Source organism: Bidens hawaiensis, unplaced genomic scaffold (assembly GCF_021521415.1).
Source record: "Bidens hawaiensis isolate Kalapana, Puna unplaced genomic scaffold, B.hawaiensis_p1.1 tig00034283_1, whole genome shotgun sequence".
In the NCBI taxonomy this organism is placed as follows: domain Eukaryota; kingdom Viridiplantae; phylum Streptophyta; class Magnoliopsida; order Asterales; family Asteraceae; genus Bidens; species Bidens hawaiensis.
This window is the reverse complement of record NW_027495932.1, coordinates 111,780-119,124: the sequence shown is the minus strand read 5'-3', so window position 1 is coordinate 119,124 and position 7,345 is coordinate 111,780. Positions and strand designations below refer to the sequence as shown.

The following is a 7,345-nucleotide window of genomic DNA, read 5'->3' as shown; positions in this document are numbered from 1 at the left end:
ATTTAAAAACCGAACCGAACTGCACCTATACTTCAAACCAAATAATGAAAACTTAATAGAGGTGCCCATTCTTGACCCAAAACGAGGCTAGCTTCAAACCAAATAATTAAAAACCTGGAATGAGCACCTTTATTAAGTTTTCATTAATTGGTTTGAAGCCAAATCAATTAAAAACCGAACTAAACTGAACCGTAAGTTTAAAGCTCCTAGGCCCAAATATTTTACATAGGAGATGCTTGGGAATTGGGATTGCTTATTTTCACCTGCTTATAACTTATAAACATTTTGACAAACAAAACCTAGACCATCATCGATCTCACGGTCAGACTTCACTTCACCGCTCTACTTATTTTTTGCATCAAAGCAGTCGATCATCTTCACATTTCCGGAGGTTAATCACTTGTTGTTATCTAGCAAAAATGTTGGAAGATATGTACTTAGATTTTACCTAACTTCACTCGCCTGCAATTACAATTACAATTACAATTACAATTACAATTTACAAGTATATCTATCGACTTTTGATTTCCTTTTAATTTATTGAAAACCACGCACATCTAAGTTGAATAGCAAGGATTGTTCTAGTTTCTTTATTTGTTGAAACTTTTACCAGTTTCATTTGAAACGAATTGATATATGTTACTAATGGAATGAAATATCCACGATCAAGAATACAATGGTCTAAGAATGTTTGATAAATATCATTTTCAAGTATTATAACATAATATCATTAGAAGAAGATGATTCTACGGGTAAAAGTCTTGGTTAATTGATTCGGTTCGGTTTTCTTCGGTTATTAAAAAATGGTTAACCAAAACCAAACCGGAAAATCGGTTATTCAAAAAATCAAAATATTAACAGTCTTCGGTTTTTTTCGGTTGAGTCTTCATTTGTATATTTTTCATTGATGAATGATTAGAGGATATAGTATGATATATGCCATATGAAGTCACATGTATCTTTCCTCTTTCATTAATTGATCATTTTTATAAACACAGCGTTTCGACCCTCATGCCTTGTTTTCAAAACTTGCGAACCAAACTGACCATTTTCTAAACAAACCTCTTCTAACCTGCTATCTTGCCGGCTCTGCTTGTTTTGCCAGCTATAGGCCTCACCTGTCTACTAGATATCTTGTTAGGTTCACTATATAAATAATAGAATATCAAGAAAAACCCTGATACTTGAAGAACAGTACTATTTTCCTAATATATAATATGCTTTTAATTGCTATTGTGGTGTGCTTTTATTTTTTGCTCAGGCCCAAGGCGAGGCCTATGCGCCTAGCATCTTTGATAGTTATGCATATTAATCGTTTAGGTTCAAAATTGCAGGCTTACATGATGTCGAATGATCTATGTGAAGAGCTGATTATCGACATATTCTCAAGATTGCCAACCGAATCCCTTCTTCTATTCAGATCAGTTTCTAAGTCACTATATGCTTGTATTGGCAGCCCCGATTTCATCCGACTGCATACTCTTCGATCTCCTGAAAAAATCATGCTCATTCATAGAATTCGGCAAGAAGAAAAAGATCTGCATAACACCTATACTTTACATTTGGAAGACCAATTTCCATATAATACCAATATTGGCATAACACCCGTGGCATATCATTTTGGACATTTCGGCATCGCTGGATCTTGTAATGGAATTGTATGTCTTTATGAATATGGGAAGAGTATTAATCTATGGAATCCTTCAATTAGGCGCAAGGTAATGATGATTGTGTTGCATACGACTTTGGTTTCGGTTTCGACCCAATCATAGAAGATTACAAGATTTTGAGGATAGCCACGACAACGTCTTTTGTTTACACGCTGAAGACACACACTTGGCGTGAGATTGCTTCCCCTACTACTCCGTTTTCTCATGTGAACTCATACCAGTGCCCCTTCAATGGGGCATTGCATTGTGTTGTAAATGGGAATTTAACCAATTCGCGTGATGTATGCAATTATTATTATTTATTGAAATTCGATTTGAGCTCAGAGGTTTTTTCCATGATCGAGTTGCCAGAACCGAGTTGGGAAACTAGTGTAGTGACGGTTATCAAAGGTTCTCTAGCTGTGTTTTCTACAGAATCAAAACATAAAAATAGTTGGATTTGGGTGATGAGAGAATACGGTAACCCTGCATCATGGTCGGTTGCTTTTAAACTTGAACTGACTATGAATCTCTTGGATCGTGCGGACAGAGTGTTTCAACTTACAGCCAACGATGAGTTACTGTTATACCTTCGCTCTGACAGGATTTCAGTTTATAATCCTGAGACACATGAAAGATCTAGACTTGTGGAATCGAGTGATTCGTCTCAAATGGTCCACTTAGTTAAGTGCATTGAAAGTCTTGAATTATTAGACATGGGGACTTCATGCTAGATATTAAAAACATGGATGACCGGGTCAAGTTTCAGTTAATTATCTGATATCTTTTTGTGGTGAGCGTCGCGGTTGGAATTTGGACTCATGCCAATATCTACTATTTACAGAATGATAGTGTTGTATGTTTTGTAACGTTGTTTCTCAATTTCTTCAATCCTGGATAGTTTTCTTGATTGCATTAGTTTCTTCATTCCTCAATTTGTAGTTTGTACCCATGCCAATATTCTACTAGTTACCTCAATGATTTCAATTTTATGATGGATTTGGAACCCACATTCAATTTTTTGATGGAATTTCAATTCTATATCTTGATTTCTGATTTTTGGTATAAGTTTATGTTCCGATGGATTTTTATTGAAAGGTTCATCCGATGTGTTGTATTAATTTTTTATTTTGGTTTTTCGCTTTTAGATATTGGTTTTAGTTTAGGGGTAAGATCCGGTACAAATAAAATTAACATACTGCATATACAATTAACTAAAATAATTAAAGTTTTGAACTAGAGTAATTATCTAAAAAAATAAAATAATGTAATAATAATTGCTCTAGTTTAAAAGTTATAGTGTAGTAATAATTACTTTAGTTATTTGTATATTTTTCACGATAAAATTCATTTATTTTTAATCCAAACACTTTAGTTCAAAGCATATGAAGATTAACCGATTAATTGGAGAATGCGGATGATAAATATATTGTTAAATATTTCAATGAAAAGTTGGAAGTTCATCATGATAGTGAAGGATTATTAAATTCCAATGAATGGTGAGCCACTTTTTTCTTCTAAAACTTGTTATTCATTTAGGCCACTACAGTAAAAATTGATTTTGTTTTGGGCGTTAAACTTCAAAGCTTGTTCATTCGTGTCTAATGGTAATTGCACATATAATTCATATAGAAAATTTAAAAAATAAAAATTTGCGGCTCCTAAGCCCTTGTCTAGCTTGAAAAGCCCATTAGGCTGGCCATGCATTCTGAAAGTAATATCATATTGTTTTAGGTTGTGGTCAATTGGTCATAGTATTAAATTAACAAACTTAAAAAGAGTAGAAGCATGCCCAATTAAACACACTCTTGTTGCATGGTTTCGTATAGTATAATCAGTTTTAAAACAAGATATCAAACACCACTTAGAACAACTTTGGTAGCAAATCCACCATTTCCTAAAACAACAATTAAGTCTGTACGCATATTCATCAAATCACGTTCTAACCCGAGCTAAAATGACCTTTTCTTTCTAAAAGAGCCGTGAAGACCCAAACCATTCTAACAAGTGACCTCGCCCAATTGTACCCACCCGTTCTAGGGACAAGGGGAACCAAAATTCTTCTCTTAAACATTTCAACAAACAGGTAAATAAACAAATCTTGAACTTAGTTTTTTCATAGTGAAATATAAACTCTAAGGGGGTGTTTGGTACAGAGAATGGAATTGTAGAGAAATGGAATAGAGAAATGGAATTGCAGAGAAAGGGAATTGGTCTGGAGAATGAGAATTGACTGTTCTGTTTGGTAGTACAGAGATTTCAGTAGAGAAATATAGCTGAGAATCATTTCTCTTGTTTGGTACATAGGAAATAAACAGAGAATTATATCAACTTTATCATTAGCACAAGTATTTTTTTCATAACAAATATTTATTAAAAAATAAAAAACATATAAAAAGATGCATAAATTCCAACCAAAATATGCATTGATCAAACCAATTCACATACAAAACATAGTTTTTAAGCAAAAAACATCAACCATAGTTAAAACCAATTCACATACAAAACATGCTTCAACCATACACAACTATCCCATTGAACCATCGGTATACAACTCGACCATCTCAATTTTCTCTTCTATTGTCAACGCAAGAAAAGAACGTCCTAGATCCACATCTTTACCAATCAAATGAGCTGCTTTGAACCGTTTTTTCGTAGTGATACCTGGTAAAGCTTTCAACTCATCACTAACCTTTTCATAGATTTCACGAGCCTCCATACCTTCTTTGCTAAGTTGTTCACCCACCATCTCCCCAAATCGAAGCAAAACTTCCTTGATATCTTTGCAAGACTCTCGATATATCTCATCTGCATCCGTGCTTCTACCTCTTTTGCGCTTGCTTGTTACACTCCTTGTTTGTCCTTCAGATCTATCAACATTTGGAACGGCTTCATCAACAAAATCAAAGTCTTCAATATCAACAGGTGAGCTTTTTTGCGTCTCTTGAACAACATATTTTTCTCCAAGGTCAACTGCTTTACTACCAGTAGCTCTATCCTTACCGAATATGGTACACAATTTGTCATAGAAAGGAAATGACTTGTCACGAAAATTCACAGCACCTTTGTGAGACTACAAGACAATTACAAATAAATTAGACTAAAATTTTAAAATCTAAAAAATATATTTTTTAGAATATACCTTCACGTATTCATTCCAAACACTATCATCGGCAATAATACAACATTTTTGTTCATCCCAACCAAACCCACTTGTATGCACCATATCATATACAATGCTAAAGTGTGTCTTCCATGTCTTCATCCTAGACTTTATATGTGGTTCTGCTTTGAGGCCAGAGTTAGGAAGACTTACATCTAGCAATTGTTGAACACCATTTAAATAACCTGGTTTGAATCCATTGTCAGCACCAGCATACTTTCCGGATGCATGTATCTCCATTAATGCATCAATTAGCTTTGCATCTTCATCATTTGTCCAGGTATGCTTGCTCCGAGTAACTCCTCTCACTATATTTGAATCTGCCATGTCTACGTACAAATGCATAATTATACAATTAAAAATCATAATTCATGTAACTACAAATACAAATATAACAAGAAACATTAATAAGAAACAAATAAAGTGCATAAATAAACATTAATAAGAAACATCCTTGGTTCTACAAATAAAAAATACATAATTGTCAAACATAATTAAGAAACATTGTTGGCACGCTGCGCACGCATCGCAGTCCAACTATTAAACATTTCATTAGCAAGAAGGTCTCTACGATCGGTCCATTCTTGTGAGGGCTCAATCATAGAAATAACATTGTCATGGTCATTTGCAGGTTGTGTGTGATTTACTGGGATTTCGTTATCAAGAGGGTCTTCACTCATTGTTGTTCGTATGAAATTGTGTAATAAACAACAAGCAATGATGATACGTGGCATGGACTCTATGGGATGATATGAGTTATCACGCAAAATAGCCCATCTATCTTTAATCATTCCGAAACATCTTTCTATAACATTCCTGGCCGATGAATGTCTCATATTAAAGAACTCCTTAGCATTCGTAGGAGGACGAGACCAATCGTTAAGATGATAACGTTGACCTCGATATGGAGTTAAAAATCCTTCACCATTTGTATAACCGGCATCACAAAGGTAGTATGTTCCTACAATTAACCATAAACTCTATGTTAATTATCATACTTAAATCTATGTATATTCTTTGAAAATTGTCTATCACATACCCGGAGTTATTTTAAGACCATTGGGTCTACTGATTGCATCACGCAAAACTCTACTATCAGCTGCAGAACCCTCCCATCCCGCTAAGACATACGTAAATAAAAGGTCTCTCGTACATACTCCGAGTACGTTAGTACAAATCTGCCATTTTATTGTCCTATAAGGTTTTCTATCAATAGCAGAGACTTTAACTTTAATGTATGTTCCATCTAATGCTCCTAAGCAACCCTGAGTTAAAAGAAAACATTACTTACTAATTTATGTTAGCAAAAAATATCTTTAATAAAAAATGTGTTTGACTAACCTTAAACCATTTCCATCTTTCATCAGTTTCATTATTTGGCACTGGCACGGGTGACTTGTAGAGTTCTTTGTGTAATCGACATATAGCATTTAAGACTAACTTGAAATACCGACTTACAGTTTCCCCGGACCGATGAAATCTGTTGACTAGTATCATATTCTTTGCATTATGAGCAAGGGTATGTAAAAACATAGCAACTTGCTCATCGACTAGCATGTTTTTACTATTCTTTAGTCTCCCTCTAGTTTCTAGCATATCACAAAGTGTTGTAAATGCATGTATATTCATTCTTATGTTAACAACACTCATAACATCACTTTCATAAACCATCCTCACCATGTTTTCACGCCTATTATGGTAACTCATTAAATATTTTGTACGTAAAGTCATTGACTCAATCGACCGACGCAAATGATAAGTACACAACATCCACCAACGAATCGTAACATAAATGACATAAAATGCACCTATGGCAACTATTCTTTGTCTGGAAGGTGATCTTGCCATCTACACATAAAAATATAAGAAAATTCAAGAAAAGCAAATAACTCCAAAATATAATCCAAATATTAGCAACAAAGTGATCATGAAAGCAAGAAAAATGATTACAGGCTACTTTATTTACTGACTTGCTGAATGTTGTTTAATTGCCAATGTTTACATCAATATATATGTTATTTTGGATGAAATTGAACATCCAAGTTTCAATGTGAGTTACAAGTCAATGTTATACAAGATCCCTAAGGTTTCCATGTGAGTTACAGGTCAATTTCTAGATAAAAATGGTGTAAAAAGTGATGATTTGTTGATATGTAGAAATCTGAGTTTTTTGGTCAGATTTGAGTTTGTAAATATAGATTTATTTATCAACAAAACAATTGAAATAAATTATGAAAATATTTTCACAGAAACTTCAACATCTCTAGGTGTTTATATATTTTTCTCAAATTTTTAAAGTATGCATAAGGTTTTCAACTAAAATGCTAATTATCAAAGGTATCTAAAACTTACTGTTCAGAGTTTGTAAATGTCAAAATTTCTCAAAAATTGACTACTCAGGATTTGCATACAAGGCCAATTGGGAAATATTCTAGACACTTAAAATGTTCATTAGAAAGAGGAATGAAGTCTAAAACTTCAAAAACAAGAGAGTTATGCTCTTTAGAAGTGGACCTAAAATCTGTCAGTCAAA

At 33.7% G+C, this 7,345-nt stretch overlaps 1 pseudogene; it reads left to right on the top strand.

Moving 5' to 3' along the window:
- The first annotated feature begins 1,311 nt into the window (after positions 1-1,311).
- On the top strand, positions 1,312-2,465 carry LOC143586053 (F-box/kelch-repeat protein At3g06240-like; annotated as a pseudogene).
- Positions 2,466-7,345: the final 4,880 nt, after the last annotated feature.